At 50.6% G+C, this 16961-nt stretch overlaps 1 pseudogene; it reads left to right on the top strand.

The window, feature by feature from the left end:
- Nucleotides 1-13803: 13803 nt before the first annotated feature.
- Nucleotides 13804-16227, top strand: LOC141918827 (uncharacterized; annotated as a pseudogene).
- The last annotated feature ends 734 nt before the right edge of the window (nucleotides 16228-16961 follow it).

Raw genomic sequence — 16961 nt, 5'->3', positions numbered from 1 at the left:
CGCCCACGGGAGCGCGCACGGGGGTCGCGCCCCTGTGCCTGCGTGTGCGCGCGTGTCTCAGTGTGTGCCTGCGAGGGTGCGTGCACGTGCCCGGCCCCGGTGCCCGTGTGCCTCCGCCCCTGCGCGACTGTGCCGCTGCGCCTGCGGCAGGGGGGGGCGGCTGCGTCTCCCGGGGCCGGTCGCGCGTGGCCGTGGCCGTGTCTCGGCTCCGGGCGGGGCCGGGACTCCGCGGGCGGGGGCGCGTCCGCACGGTCCCCGCGCCGCTGCCGCCGGGCGCTCTCCAGGGTGCTGAAGCGGCGCTGCCCGCGCTGCCCTAATTAAATGAATTTAATGAGAACTTAGCTCTAAGTACACATATCCTATAGGTGATATTTATCCGGGATTTCCCCCAACAGACAATTTCGCAGCCCGGTTTGATTGGGAGAGTAAACAAAACGTGCTTCACTCACCTTCAGCCGTTAAAACTTCATTTGTGGGACCTCAAGAGCAAACGCTCTAACACAGAACACAGCGCGTTGTGCTCAGTCACGTTGTGAAATTCCTTCTTAGTACTCACCACTGAGACTACTAACTTAGTATTTATCTAATGACAGAGTTGCTGCAATAACACATCTGTAAATCGCCTGCTACAGTTCATCTCCAGTTCCCGAGCCATCCCTACCCTGCATCTCTGTCGTGCTGCCTGTCTCCATCCCTGCCCCCGCTGAGACGGCAGGGTGAGGGTTGTTGCTTGTGGGAGACATCGGCCTGTCAGCCCTGCGCAGCCCCTGAGAAGCAGCAAGGCTTTGATGAGAAACAGGCCTGGGGAGAAAGATCAGAAACTGCCGAGTTGTGCCGAGGTGGCAGGGAAAAACAACGGACAGCTGCAACACTGAGCCGTGGGAAAGCACTGAACTGTGAGAAGTTACTGCCGTGTGAACAGTGCGTGAACGAGAAGGTGATTGGTCTGCACAGTGCGTGTTAGAGTGGTCTGATGCTGATAGGAGAAAAGGTTGATAACTGTCTAATTGCTGATTTGCTAATTATGAAGTAACAGCTTTGGCGAGAGCATAAGTATGTACTATTGTAATAATAAAGGGTCTTTCCCTCTGCACTTCCATGGAGAGTCCATGCCTCAGTTGCCACACATGGTGCCCCGTGTAGCGGGCGGTAAGTGTGACCAGCTTGGATCACTCTGGTGGCAAACCCCTCAGAACTTTGGAGCTGCTGAAAGGAAGCAGGAGCCGGCATCAATCACCGCTGCAGGGTGAGCAAGGTGAGCTGTGGGGAAGTGATGGGGAGTTTAATATCCTTGGAAGAAAATTCAGTGTTTTCACTGATGGAAAGACTGTTAGTTCAAAATAAGGTCCATATTAACCCGCATGTCTTGAAGAGACTTTTACAGTGGGTAGTAGCAGAAGTACCGGGAGTTGATGCGGTTACTATATTCACTGTTCTGATATGGGATGGAGCAGCAGTAAGACTGTGGGACTATGCAGCACGAGGGAATCAGGTTGCGGCAGAACTCTTACCGACAAGAACTCTTTTTGAGATAACAAAAAGACAAAATAATGAACGCGGCCAGTCTGTTATCACAGAGGAGGAGGACACAGAGGGCGAGGACGCATATTTTGAACCCTGGCAGCAAGATTTATATGCTGGGTCTCTAGGCTGTGATAATCTTTTAGACCCTGACACTGTAAATCTTAAAGAGAACCTGTCCTGTGTCCTCCCTTAGCTGGGGATGATCCGTGGGTAAAAGCGAGGCAAGAAGCCTTGGCGCAAGGGGATATGGACATGGCGAGAAAGGTTGTTGCTCCTGTAATCTATGAGCTGGGATGTCAGCCACGTTGGGAAGGACTGCAATTTTCTGTTACTAAAGAACGACAGAAAAGCGTTAATGAGGACGGGCTTCAAAACTCACTTCACAACAGGTAAACTGGAGGCAATCACTCATGGGTATCAATTGGTCCCGTGGGATTGGCTGGCACTTTTAAAAACGGTACTAACTCTGGCACAGTATTCTATCTGGAAAACCGAGTGTGTGAATCTCTGTACTCAGCATTCGCACCCCCCGACCTGCAAGCGTGGGGTTGGCGGTGGCGGCCTCGGGCGTCCCCGAGCACCCCCCGCTGCGGGGTGACCGCCTGCAGCTGAGCCCGGCACCACGTCCCCGGCATCCCTCCGCCCATCCCGCCTCCCCCGAACACCAAAAGCGGCAGTTTTTACAGAAGGTGTTGACACTTGTCTGTCAACACCAGATAATCAATAAGCATGGCTTTATATATTCTTAATGCTGGTTTGATGTTTGTAGTATTTGTCATTTTATGTTGTGTGAGTAATAAGTGTAAGGGGCCCCTTTGTGTGGGTGTGTGACTGTTCTGCGGGTGTGAGGCACAGCCCAGCTGCAGCTGCGGAGTGCGGAGTTCTCTGACCCGCAGTTCTGTTATCCTGCGAGGGAAGCGGCCGGAGAGGAACGAAGCGCAGGGCAGACTCTGTACCAGTGGGGGGGTAGTGCAGGATCAGTGAACATTCCTTAGTACAGAGGCCCCTAGTGCCCGCCCGCTGGGTCATCGGTGCTGCCTGTTCGTTCGGACCCAGTGTTTTAAGTGTCATAGGTGAAATATCTCCTCTAGCGGGAGGCAGTAATTCTGTTAATTGTTGTCTTGAATTTAGGTGCATACTCTGTGGGGAGAGTGCACCCTTGTACCATCTGCCTGAGGGGGATATTGTCAGAAGATCATCTACGTCCTTACAGGGGTTGTTCATTTTACCAGGGGTCATAGATGCCGATTATGAAGGGGAAATCAGAACTATGGCCTGGACCCTTGTACCCCCATGTTCAGTAACAAAAGGGTCAAAAATTGCTCAGCTTGTTTATTTTACTGCAGCTCCCCCTAATAGTATGCCGAGAAGCATAGTATGAATAGTATGCTGAGTGACTCAGGATTTGGATCAGCAGGTACTCCTCAAATATTTTGGGCTCAGACAGGGACACAAGGTCGACCTCTGATAAAATGAACCCTCACCAAAGCAGAAGAATCTGTTGAACTGACAGGCATTTTAGATACTGGTGCGGATATCTGCGAGCATATTGGCTGTTAGCTCGGGTAACTCAAGGGCTTTTCGGGGTTGGTGGTCATGCTGTAACATTTCAAAGCAAAGATCTCATTCATGTAAGGGGCCCAGAAAACTGGGTAGCAAATATTTGTCCATTTATATTGGAAACCCCTATTACATCATGGGGTCGTGACGGTATGGCTCGATGGGGAACTCAAATTGGATCAAATTTGTCTTAATCGCCACTACAGCACAACCCACCCCTAAACCCACCTTGAAACTAACCTGGAAAACAGAATCACCTGTGTGGGTGGGTCGGTGGCCCTTGCCAATGGAAAAGTTGAGCCACCTTAATGATTTAGTTCAGGAACAATTAAGTGCAGGACATATTGTACCTACCACCAGTCCTTGGAACTCCCCAGTGTTTGTTATTTTAAAGAAAAGTGGTAAATGGTGACTTTTACATGATCTCCGACACATTAATGATGCCATGGAGGATACGGGTACATTACAGCCAGGAATGCCCTCCCCAACAATGATTCCCTGAAACTGGCATCTTGTAATAATTGATCTAAAGGATTGATTTTTTTTTACCATTCCCTTGCATCCAGACGATGCACCCAAATTTGCCTTCTCTGTTCCCAGTATTAATGTTAGTGAACCTGCAAGACGGTACCACTGGGTTGTTTTACCATAAGGCATAAAAAAGTCCCATGATGTGTCAGTGGTTTGTTGCAAAGGCTTTGAGCCCTGTTAGAACGCAGGTCCCCCAGGCTGTTATATATCATTATATGGATGACATCCTTAGAGCAGCAGAAACACAGGAGATCATGGAAAAGCCTCTTGCTTTAACCAAAGACTCAGTATCTCGAGTGGGGTTACAAATAGCACCTGAAAAGGTACAGAGATCATCACCGTGGCAGTACCTGGAGTGGAGAATTTGTGAACAGGCCATTGTCCCACAGCAGGTTAAACTTAAAACTGATGTTAAGACTTTAAATGATTTACAGAAACTATTGGGAGCCATAAATTGAATACAGCCGTTGTTGGGCCTAACTAATGATGACCTGCATAGCTTGTTTGGTATTTTGTGAGGCGATCCTTCACTGACATCACCCAGAGTGCTTACAGAGAAAGCGAAACAAGATCTCCACCGTGTGGCTAACACCATGTCCTGGTTTAGCCAGGATAGGGTTAAGTTTCCCCAGCAGTGGGGGGAAGCTCTAGCCGGGTTATTCATATACCATGCTGACGTCATGTCCTGGCGCCAAAGCGCGGCAGCGCGAGAGAGTCGGTTAACACGTGTGTTATGCCATCGCTCTGTTCTCACTGCTGTATTGGTAGATATCTTGCTCTGTTCATTGTTATCACTGTTACTGTTATTGTTATTGTTGTTGTTTGTTCTGTTGCTGTTGCACTGTTGTATTAAACCTCTCCTTATCTCAGCCCCGGGGCTTTGTATTTCCCTCCCTTTATGGGGGAGGGGCAGCGGCTGCGTGGTCTCAGACCCCAGCAGGGGCTAAACCACCACAACTTTTGGCGCCCAACGTGGGGCAACGAGAGGGCTGAGATAAGGACAAAAGGAGAAGGTGTGTTAGAGCAATCTGTTAGGTGTAATTTTTCTGTTTCTGTTTGCATTGTTTGATAAGGAACATTTGCAGTGCTGGCCAACTTGCTTGCGTGGTGGGGCTGGATTAATCCTTATATCCACTGTGCATTCCCAGTGCTGGTGTTTGTTATCAGTGGAAAATGTGTCAAAGGTTTTGTTTTGCTGTACTGGCTGCAGACTGCTTATAATGTGCTTATATCACTGCTTGTGGGGGTGAACTGGTACCTGTTTGCTGCCTGGGCTTTTGTTAGGGGTCTCACCCCCTCTATGGGTGAGCCAGGGGAAGAGATCCTCTCGGTTTTTGAGAGTTTTAGCTATCCTTGGAGCATCCAGGCCACTGTGTTCATGGCACAATGCTTTCTGAATGTCTGCCAGATCTTGTTTTGGGCCATGCGGTACTTCTCCAATAATGGCACCACCCGGAAACCTGCCCCGAGGGCAGGTAGTTATAAATGGCAAGGTGTGTGGGAAAAGATGGGCAAGTGCCTGAGTCAGTGGTCACCCCCAATGCTTTGGGATTTCACTCCCGAACAAATGCAGAGCCCTGATAAACTGGTGGAGTGTTTGGAAAAGGTGTGCTGCCAATGTGACAAACCCTGAGAGACACAACTCGCTGCGATGTGCTGGGGGCTTGCCCATGCCTACCGTGTCATCTTTAACACTGTTCACTGCCCTCAAGGGGGAGAAGGGGCTGCAGGGTCTGAAAGTGAACCTGCTGGTACAGCAGCTGGGCCAGGGGGACAGGCAGTGCCAGTACCAGTTGCCTCCACCAGCACAGCAGCTGAGCCAGAGGGACAAGCAGTACCAATATCAGTCGCCCCGACACAGAAAACCAAATATTCCAAAAAATCCCCTCGCAGTGTACAGGGTGGTGATGAACCAGGCCCATCACGAGAGCAGGAGGAAGAGCCGGAGGTAACCATCCGATCTCTATCCCTGAGTGAGTTACGAGATATGCGGAAGGATTTCGGCCACCTTCCAAGCGAGCAAATTTGCACCTGGCTGCCCTGATGCTGGGGTAGTGGAGGTGCTGGTTTGGAATTGGAGGGGAGAGAGGCCAAGCAGCTGGGACCTTTAGCCAAGCAGGCTGGTATTGACAAGGCAATAGGGAAACAGGCTCAAACCCTCAGCCTTTGGAGGCGACTCCTGCTCGGTGTGAGGGAGAGGTACCCCTACAAGGATGATGCTCTATGTCGGTTAGGCAAGTGGACCAACATGGAGAAAGGCATTCAAAACCTCAGGGAAATGGCTGCGTTTGACATGGTCTGTGGTGATCTGAATGATGAGCGGTCACCAATGGATCCAGATCAGGCCCCTTGCACACAGTTGATGTGGCGGAAGTTCCTGCAAAGTGGACCAGAGGCACATTCCAAAGTACATTCCAGACTCAGAGAGTGGATGAAGTGATTGGCCAGCTCTGGCAATATGAGGGAAGTCTCCCTTCCTCCCAACATGCTTTGGTTTCAGCTGTAGAGGAACTGTCTCAGAGCTCCAAAAAATGGAAGAGGACATGTCCTACATTCCACCTGCATGGACAGATGTCTCAGCTATTAGAAGCAGGCGCTTCCCCACCCAAGAGAAGGACAGTGGAAGGCACACACCACAGGGCACCCTGTGTTCTTCCTCCGCGACCATGGGGAAAACGAGGAGGTGGCATGGACAGCCCACTTCTGCCCTAGCTGCACGAGTACAGCAGCTGAAAGGGAAGACCACCATGAAAGGGGAGTCTTCCAAGAGAGATGCAGCTCCAGTGTCCAGTTGGAAATCCCCCAGACAGAATAGAATGGCCAACATTATGCTTGACCCTCTTGAGGGGACCAGTGAGTCATTCTTGCAGGAGTCACTCTTAGATCAAGTGAGTGATGGTGAGCAGGATTAGAGGGGCCCTGCCTCCAGCCAGGTGGAGGAAAGGGATAATCGGATTTACTGGAAGGTGTGGATCTGATAGCCTGGCACATCAGAACCACAAGAATATAAGGCCTTGGTAGACACTGGCGCACAGTGCACCCTGATGCCATCAAGCCACAGTGGGGTTGAACCCATCTGCATCTCTGGAGTGACAGGGGGATCCCAACAGCTGACCCTATTAGAGGCTGAAGTAAACTTGACTGGGAAGGACTGGCATAAGCACCCCATTGTGACTGGCCCAGATGCCCTGTGATCCTAGGTATAGATTACCTCAGGAGAGGGTACTTTAAAGACCCAAAAGGGTACCGGTGGGCCTTTGGTATAGCTGCCCTGGAGGAGGTTGAGCAATTGTCCACCTTACCCGGCCTCTCAGAGGACCCCTCGGTGGTGGGGTTGCTTAAGGTTGAAGAGCAGTGAGTGCCAATTGCTACCAAGACAGTGCACCGGCGGCAGTACCGCACTAACCGAGATTCCCTGGTCCCCATCCATCAGCTGATCCGTTGACTAGAAAGCCAGAAGGTGATCAGCAAGACTCATTCACCTTTCAACAGCCTATATGGCCAGTGAGAAAACCTAGTGGCGAATGGAGACTGACCGTGGACTACCGTGGCCTGAATGAAGTTATGCCAGCGATGAGTGCTGCAGTGCCAGACATGCTAGAGCTCCAGTATGAGCTGGAGTCGAAGGCAGCCAAGTGGTACGCCACAACTGACATCGCTAACGCGTTCTTCTCCATCCCAATAGCACCAGAGTGCAGGCCACAGTTTGCGTTCACTTGGAGGGGTATCCAGTACACCTGGAATTGATTGCCCCAGGGGTGGAAACACAGCTCCACCATTTGCCATAGACTGGTCCATACTGCACTGGAGAAAGGTGGGGCTCCAGAACACCTGCAGTTCATTGATGATATCATTGTATGGGGGGACACAGCTGAGGAAGTCTTTGAGAAAGGAAAGAGCTGTGGAGACCCCCCTGGGGTGGTGTGGGGGCAGCTGTGGAGGCTGCCTGCATGTGACAGTGGGGTCTGTGCAGGGGGAGCTCCGAGGGTCCCTGTGCGTGGCAGGGGAAGCTGTGGCAGTTGTTTGTGTGTGACAGGTCTGGGGGGAGGGTGCCGTGGGGCGTGGGGAGCTGGGGCTGTGTGTGGCAGAGGGGATGGCGTGGGGGGAAGCTGGGGGGTTTGGGGCAAGGGGAGGTGTGGGGGACCTCCCTGTGTGGCCCTGGGGTCAGCGCCTGCTGGGGTGTCAGGGTGAGGCCTCCCCTCATGCCTGTGCCTTAGCAGAAGAGGGCAGGGCATATGGGAGGACATAGTTCAGTCTGGAGGTGAAAACCCCACAGCCAGCCCTCCTCAGTGAGTAGAAAAGGATCCAATGTCCCTTTGATTTCAGTGCCCGGAGAGTGCAGCTTCTGCAGGAGGACGTGGTTCAGGAAGAGGTTGAGAGCGTGAGGATGGGGAGAGGATCTCAGCTTGGGGTCGCTACCTTTGTCGGTGTGGGAAGGGAAGTCTTGGGGCTGAAACTGTGTGAAAAACCTGTCAAGAAAACTACCAGGCAACGTGTTCTTGTAGAATTCTCCCAGTAATCCTGATGTTCACTATTTCACCGTTGAATCATTGTACCAGTGAGGAGGTAGTAATGTATACGTGAAGTATTTGTCCCAGAAAGCAAATTATTTATGTTCCCCTCTAGTGAAGAATGATGTGACAAGTTTTTAAGTGAGTGGCAGGAAGGAGCAGTAGCATATTTTGGTGACAGGACTAGAAGAAAAAGTCACCAGAGTTATTTCTTTCACATCTGGTATTAACTTTTAGATGTACCGAAACCCCAGGAGGTGGCTCTATAGATAAAAAACATTTCAGGTGGCTTTCTTGGAGGAGTCTAAGGCTGCTACCTGGGATCTCAGGTCCCTGAAGCAGGGCTCAAGACAGTGTGGGACATGTCTGTGAGGAATCTTGGGCAGATCCCAGAGAAGAGAGTGTCCTTTGAGGGAGAAAAAACCTCTTGGGTATCTTCCTTGGAGGAGTCTGGGGCTGCTACCCAGGATTAGGCCTCCCCAAAGGAGAGGTGGAAAGACTCCAGGACATGCCTGGGAGGAGTCTCGGGTGGATCGTGGAGCAAAAATCTTCCTTTAGAGGAGAAAACACAACTCGGGTATGTTCCTCTGTGCTAGTTTGTTCTTGAGTGGACAGGGAACAAAGTGATCTATACAACGGATGAATTTGATCAAATACGCGAGTACTAGTGTAGCCATTCTGCAAACATAATATCATTCCTTCTAACTGAGCTTATTCAGTAATCTTCTGGGATATGACAGTGCATGCAGTTCTTGCAGTGAACTTTTGAAACTCTGAAGTTGTTCCGTAGGCTGATGATTTAATATTTTGTCTTGAAAAGGTTCTGCTTTTTGATGGCTCTTGCAACTACATTGACCCACAGACATTCCAGTCTCATCAGCGCTGCCAGTTGCTTTTGAGCAACCTTAGCACAGACTTGAATTTTTTTCCAACAGAAGCACAAGAGCTTACTGAAAAAGGTTTGTAATAGCATTGCTAAACCTTTGGTATGTTTTATTAATATTTAGAATGATGCTTGGGTTGTAATTGTGGAAAAAAGAGCTTTTGTCGTTGTTGATGACTGGAAGACAGTCAAATTTAGCTGGGAGAAGGGGCTTAAATCTGAGAAGTTGGGAATACCACTTAATATGCATAAGTTCAGGAAAACTGTTGTGGAGTTCATGCAAGTGGGTAGGGGAGGCTGCATTCAGCAAGAAGCTGTGTAAGCAGCTGGGTTGAAATGACAGCAACTGAGTGCAGTAATGCTGAAAACCATTCTTTTTCATTCTTGTGGTGCTAGGGCCTGAATAATAGGCCCTGAAACAAAGTTGACCTCTAGATGAACCTCACAACCAAACGTTATCCATTATTAGTATCTGCTAATTAGTAAAATCTGCATTACCATTAGTGTTAATTATTAGTATCTGATCATTAATGAAATATGAATGCTCACTAGTGGCAGATGCAGCCTGGACAGAATATAATCAGTAGTGAGGATGAAATGTCATGAGAATGTACCCAACTTCCCTTGTTCAGCCTTGTTCAAGGCTGAGAACCCAAGTGTTTGGCCTTGTTAGAAACTCCCTTGGTTCTCCCTGCCGAGCCCTGGCCAGGCTCTGGGTGGAATCCAACAGGAGGATGAAACCAGATGTTTCTGCTCAAAGAAAAGTGCAAGTCTTTCTGACTTGCTGATTTTTGGGTATATAAGGCTGGACCCGCTCACAGCGACTCTGGATGCCTCAGCTATGACGCAGCGCGTAGGATTTCCCACTCGCCGGGAAAGGCTCAGCAAATCCTCGCTGCACCCGGGGCTGCCCAGCGCCTGCAGGTCTGGATGGTGGGAATGGGTGCAAGTGGGGATGGATCTTCCTTAATCACTATCCTCCCCATCGTGTAGTAATGATTAGGTGCATTACCTTGCTTATTCTTATTTTTCTGTAATTAACTGTATGTAGTAATGATTAAGTGTACTATTCTGTATTTTTCTTATTGCTCATTTTCTGTATTATTTGGTTATATCTTTTAATTATTAACAGTAAAATAAATCTACTCTTTTTACTCTGGTGTCTGAATTTAATTGGCAACCTCAATCAGCAGAGCAATTCTTAGCTAGCAATTTATAATTGCGTGCAAATATTGTATTGCAAATTGCTAAAAAATATAAAGGAAGCATAAATGAGTAACTTCTGAAGTAAGTAAATTGGGTTTCTATAGCTTTTTGTGTTATTAGTTGCCCTTGCACTATTGAGGGGAAAAAAAAAGAATATCCCTTTGCTGTAGTAAAAGCCTCTGTTATGTGAAAAAGACATGTCTTATTCATGAGTGTATTTAAAAGTTCAGGCTTTATTTTTTTTATTTTAGCCTTCAGTGAATGTGGCTCTTTATAGGGATTGCTTTTTGTTTTGGTGGTGGTTGTGGGTTTTTTCTTCAAATAAGGAAGTGATACAGAGTGAAAAATGGAAAGAGAAAGATTTCTACTGTGTTATTTTTATACTTTCTGTTTAAGATGATGAAGGGAGTTTTGTCAAAATTAAAGGAATTGCATAACAAAAATCATCTTATGCCTTTTTTCAGGTTTTACAGACTTGACAAATCAGCAGGTGGTAACTGACCTCATTTCTTGGTATGCACAAGTGGTCACCTGGTTCTGTCGACCCAGTCTCCTTCCAGAGGGTGTAGGTAAGCCTAAACTGTAACCCATTTGTGACAAGGAGACTCTCCAGTAAGTGATTCCTATGAACACATGCTCAGCCCTGTTTCTGTAAATATTTCATCGATAACAAGTCGTGTTGGTTCAGTTGCAGCGTGTGTTGAAATTCTGTTCGTGAAACTGAGACTACTGTGTTTTTTCAAATAGCGTAGAGCAATGCAAGCAGTTTCTTTCCTGGATGCTTTTTAGAAAGAACAGTATGCCTCTGACTTCAAGGAGTTGCTTGTGTCCACAGCTTGAAATACTTGTAATTTCAAACACATTACTATTAAACAAGAAATACTGTTTGTTTCTACAGTAAAAGCATTACCTACATGTTTTGAACTTTTTATTTATTGCTTGAGGAAGAAACACACCTTGGAAAAACTTCTTTATTTGGATAGATTAGAAATTCAGTTGTCGGCCTTAATTGTCTTACAAATGCTCATGCGACATGTTTAAAAACCTTCCCTTTGAGAATTGTTGGGATTTTTTTATAGCGAACTTCAGCTTACACTACATATTCTGAATGCTACATCAACTTGAAATGGCACTTGAGACAAGAAGGAATTGAGTCTGGTGTCTTACATCCCTTTTAGCAAAGGCAGAAACAGGACTGGCTTCTTTCAAAATTGGAGTCTTGCCTGTGCTTGAGGCTTAGCTTGTACAATCTTCTGTCTTTTTAGTCCAAAATTTTAGTTTAAAAATGTGATGTTACTTCTTTAACTTGCGTTTACTTTATTGCCTATAGATGATGACATGCATTTGTCTAGACCGTTCTACAATTATCCTCTGATTCAGAGCTGCTATACTGGTCATCGACAGAAGCTTGAGCATTTATCGAGGTAAGCTAGAACACTTCCACTGCAAATTCAGGAGTGGAAGGGAATGGCTTTTATATCAACAGTTGTGTTTGCTACGCTTAATGCGTGTGCTGGCAGTACTCTTGACTTCAGCAATGCCTGTGTTCTGTTGAACGCAGAGGTTACTTTCCTGTGTGCAATGTTTATATATACCTCTGCTTAGTGCTCTTGGTTGGTATCCTCATTTTTTTGTAGCATACTTAATTCATTGGTTTGTCTGTGTAATTTGTTACTATTGAAAAAGATCATGTGATTAGGATAGGATCAGTGATCTCCAGTTCAGCAAAGCACGGTGTTCACGGAACAGTTGCTCTGGACACAGAAGAAAGCGTATTTTTTTAAAAAGATAATCTCTGTTATTAACTAGTAATAGATGGTCATAACTGTATTGGCCTAAATCTCCTACTCACGAGTACATTTGTGTGATTTAATAAGATAGTGAGAGTTACATGTAGTTGGCACATCAAGCACTCTACTGGGTCTTGGCTAAAAGTCACTGCCTACTGTAAAAAAATCTTATCCAAAAAAACACAAGGTAGGGAAGAATGAATGCATAATAGCTAGGTAATGCCCTGCTTATTCACTGAAATACCATAAATCAGTTTAGTCTGGAGGGATTGGAAAGTACTTAACTATTAACCAGAAAACCACCACCACCAAACCCCTCAAGATAATAAGGCAAATGCTTAGCTTGTCAGAGTTCAGTGTCATCAATATTTTCTTCCGTACCAAAGATTAAAAAATACATTTTCACAAATATGCTGGGAAAAAACCTCTTGATGTTCAGAAAAATCTGGAAATAACGAATAAAGATTAGAACAATATATTTAGAGATATACTTAAAACTCAATGTTTGGTAAAATCTGGAAGTGATGCACCCAGCAGACCCACGGCCTGGGGCTTGAGTGCCATGACACAGGAGATGTGGAAGAGACAGGTCTGCTCCTGCAGAGCTGCGGAGGGAGAAGTAGAAAACACTGGGGGGCTGAGAAGGAGCCCACATGTCCCCTGCCATGGGCAGCCCACCCAGCCCATGCCGGCCGCTGGCATGAGCAGGTTGTGGATGGGGTGGAAGTGCTTGGTGAGCCAGAGAGCTAAGATGATGTTGGGGAGGAGGAAGAAAGAGCAGCATCCCATGCTGAAGCTGGCGGCGTTCTGCAAGAAGAGAGTGTGTGGATCCCCGCTGGGCTGTGCTGGGAGAAGCAGCCCCCAGGGTCTGGGGGGGCATGGGGAGCCTTGCAGTGGCTGTTCCCAGTGGTGTGGCGGAGTCAGGGCTGCTGTCAACCCCAGCTGCCCCTAATTTGTGCCAGTCTGCCCGAGCCAGTGCTTTTGGCCAAGAGATCAATCCAAGCTTTCACTGCAACCCAGCCCCCAGAAGGGGGGCTTTGCAGTCCATGGGGCTTTTCTTCAGAAGCCTCTGTTGTCTTCCCCATGCTGCTCGGTGCCCCACTGGCCGTGCTGGGGCATGTCCCTGCTACTGCCCCAACCTGACGCCCCAGGCAGCAGCAGCCCACTCCGTACCTCATGGTCTGGCAGCGGCTCAGCCTTGCTGCCTCCCCTGCCAGCTGTGCGTTGGCCTTGTTCCCCAAGGAGCCTTTTGAGGCCCCTTGGCGTCTTCTCTAGGGGGCTCTTTCTCCTCGCCACCTCTGGGCAAAGGCAGGCTCCTCGCTCAGCTCAGCTTTTCAGGGCCCAGTCAGGCATCTTGATGTAGACTTCCAAAGTCATCTCGGACACTGCCTGGTTCGCTTCCTGAACTTCATGGGAAAGCCATGAACGACCACAGAAAAGAACCACGGCAGCGGGCAGTTCAGCGTGGCTGGTAAGCGCCTGCAGAGGCAAACGGTCAGTGTCAGAAATGCAAGGCCAGCCTTGCTTATGGTAGCTGGGTCCTTTCCACAGGGTGCGGTCCTTCAGAAACAGACTGCTCTAGTGTGGGTCCTCCTGCTCCCGTGTGGGCAGCTCTCCGTGGGGCTAGCACCGTCGCTGATGGGCTCAACTTTGGCCAACGGTCTGTCTAGGAGCTGGCTGCAGCTTGCTCTGCTGGATGTGGGGGAAGCTTCTGGCATCTTCTCACAGAAGCACCCTGTGGAAAGGACCCAGGCTGGAGCAGTTTGTGAGGAAGGGCTCACGCTGGAGAAGTTCAGAGATGACTGTCTCTCGTGGGTGGGACTTCACGCTGGAACAGGGGAAGAGTGTGAGGACTCCTTCCCCTGAGGAGGAAGGAGGCAAACTGACCACAGCCCCCATTGCCCTGTAGCCTGCCCCTACCCCGGTACCAAAACCTGGTCACATAAACCCAATGCAGGGAAAAAGAAGCAGCTGATCCAGCTGAGCTGAGTGGGGACTATGAGCTGCCTGGGTCATGGCCTCAATGCCACCCACAGCCTCCCTGTGCCACATGGCAAATGCATTTGTGACTATTGCCTATCCCCAAGGCCACCAACTCACACCTGTGTACCTGCTGCTCTTCCAGGAGCTTCTGCGATGCGCATGGTGATTTGGGGGCTGATCTGTTGGGCTGCAACTGCTCCATCCCTGACGCGCAGCTAGTCTGGAGGATTGTGTCACAGGTGGAGTTCTGTCTCTCTGACAAGAACCTGGCCAAGGATCCTTTCCTCCGGAAGAACAAGATGGGCTTCATCAGCCTCAAACTGCTGATGTCCTTCAAGAAGGTAGGCAGCCCATGGCGCTGGCCAGCTGGGGTGGGAATTGGCCTTCATGTGGAGGATGTCGGAGTGTCGGGGTGTGCTCTGGCTGTCTCTGGTGGAGTGTACTGGGAGGTCCAGGCTCTACTCAGGCTGTCTGTGTCCCGGTGAAGTGCTGATGGTGCAGAGCTGGGCTCTGCTCTTTGCGTTCAATGTGCTGCAGCAGTTCTCCAGCCAGGGAGGGTGGCTGGGGAAGTGGTGAACAGTTTTCAAACCAACCCCAGGGCTGGATTCACCTCTTCTGCCCATGGTACTCCCAGGCTCCTTTGGGAGAGATCATTCCTCAACCAAACTCTGCAGGAAGGTGCTGGTGGTGTGACGTACGGGAAAGCTGCAGCTTGTTGTCGCGGTCCAGGGGGGACTGGGGACCTTCTGCAAACCCCAGAGATGCTCATGTGAAAGGGGGATATTGCCTTGCCGTGACTTCAGGTTGATGAGGTTGCAGCCTGCCTAAAGGACGGGTTTAGAGTGGTCCCTGCCGGGGGAGACTCACAGGGACATGGTGGCCCCCTCTCTCCCGTTGGTGATATACCTGATGCGCGACTACTGGCTCACGCTCTGTGCCCTGCAGTGCTCAGAGCTGCTGGAGGTGAAGGAGGAGCGCGCCAAATGGAGGTGGACAGGGTTGAAGAAGCACCTCTGAGGAGCTCGGGAGCAGGCAACTGCCCTGTGTCAGGCGTCAAGCGAGCGGGGCAGAAGGGGGCTTGGCTGAGCAGGGACCTGCTCGCTGAGCTGCAGAGGAAAAAGGAATTGCACCATCTCTGGGAGCAAGGTCAGGCTTGGCAGGAAGACGGCAGAGCTGTCACAGGGACACGGTGGTCCCCTCTCTCCCATTGGTGAAATACCTGATGCGCGACTGGTGGCTCACGCTCTGTGCCCTGCAGTTCTCGGAGCTGCTGGAGGTGAAGAAGGAGGGCACCAAATTGAGGTGGTGAGTCCCTGTCCTCACGTTCCTGCTGAGCATCCCCCTCAGCAAAATGCTGCTGGCCTGGGATCTGGTGCCGCAGGAGCAGGACATGCTGCTGCTGCTCCAGAAGAACTTCCCTGAGACCATCACGAGGATGTTCAGCCCCTTCAGCACCATCGCCTCCATCTGAACCCTGTGGCTGGGCCACAAGCTGCCTTCGGATGTGCAGAAATACACGTCGTGCTTCCCTGAGCTGCTGAGCAAGTGCTGTGCGCTGGAGGAGTACGAGAGTATGGAGGGCAGCCGCGGGGCCTTTAAGGACCTCGGCTGCCAAAGCCACCCGGGTGGTGAGAGCTTCAGGGTGGTCCAGCTCTGCAGGAAGGGCTCCAAGAAAAAACGTGGGGCCAAGAGGGAGGCAGTGGAGGAGCTAGTGGACCAGCTGGGTTGGAAGGTGCAGGCAGCAGCTGTGACCTTCTTCTGCAGCATTGGAGACTCCCTGCTCTGCAGCTCTCCAAAGATGGACAGTGCCCCAACATCACTGTCCCCCCTCCTGAACAAGGACTCCTCGGTGGCCACCTGGCCCAGCAGTGATTTCAAGCCCAGCAACTCGGGCAGTGCCTTCACCAGATCGCTCCTCACCAGCAAAGTCTTCCCTGCGCTCGGGACAGGCTTGGGCACCGGCAGCTGCTATGGCCTCTGCTCCAGCACCGAAAGCCACCGCTGCTGTGGCTGGGGGAGTGGGGCGAGTGCCGGGGTACCCTGGAACAGCAGCCCCTCTCCTGATGCCAGACCTCCTCCTGGAAATCCCCTGGCAGCGAGGCAGGAGCCTGAGCCCCCTTGGCCTGTGAGGGAGGGGGCTTTGCCGGCCCAAAGGCCTGATGGCACCAAGAGCTTCTGCAGCAGCACTGGGAGAGGAGTTCATCCTCTGGCACTGAGGTCCCTTTACGTTGGGTTCTAGGCTTTGCTTTTCTTTTGTCCCTCTGTTGAGCACAGTAACTCTCTGTGGCCCCTGAGAGATGCAGGCAATGGCTGCGGGGGTCAAAGAAACATCTGCACGGAGCCATCAGCAGCCCTGAGTGAGGGAGAAGGAGCCGTGCTGGGGTGGTGGGACCCTACAGGGGCACCCACTGAGCCAGTCCCCATTGCCAACGTCCCCTGGCTCTGTGCCAGGCACGTGGGGAGCTCGTGGCCGGGGCGATGCCTGCGGGGTGAGCTGCTATGCCAAAGGGACGGGGTTGCAAATCGGGAGGAGACTGTCTTGTGGGAGTGCAAACAGGAGAGATGGCCCCAAGTATTTGGTAAATACTCTGGCTGTGGGCTGTACTGGGCACACATCAGCCAGGCGAGGGCAGGGACACTCGCCCAGGCTTGCTGAACCCCCGTTATGATGTTTCCCCACAGTTGTGGTCGTGCCAGTGGTGTTGATGTCAGCAGATGGCTCCTCGCTGTGCCCGTAACCAGGGATGGAGGTTGGCAGAACCGACGGGGCTGAGGTACCGATCTCCTTGATGGTTCTAAGGCTGGAGGTGTTGCTCCGCAGGCAGGGCAGGCAAGGGAAGGGCTGGCAGGCGATGTGAGGGAGAGGTGTGATGCTGCAGGCCTGACAGTCAGTGAGGACGTAGTTGGGAGCATTGGGGTGAGGATGAGGGGGATGGAAAACAAAGCAGATGTCCTAGTGGGTGTCTCCTGCCG

The sequence above is a fragment of the Strix aluco genome, chromosome Z (assembly GCF_031877795.1).
Source record: "Strix aluco isolate bStrAlu1 chromosome Z, bStrAlu1.hap1, whole genome shotgun sequence".
Taxonomy (NCBI): domain Eukaryota; kingdom Metazoa; phylum Chordata; class Aves; order Strigiformes; family Strigidae; genus Strix; species Strix aluco.
This window is presented reverse-complemented; position numbering and strand designations above follow the sequence as displayed.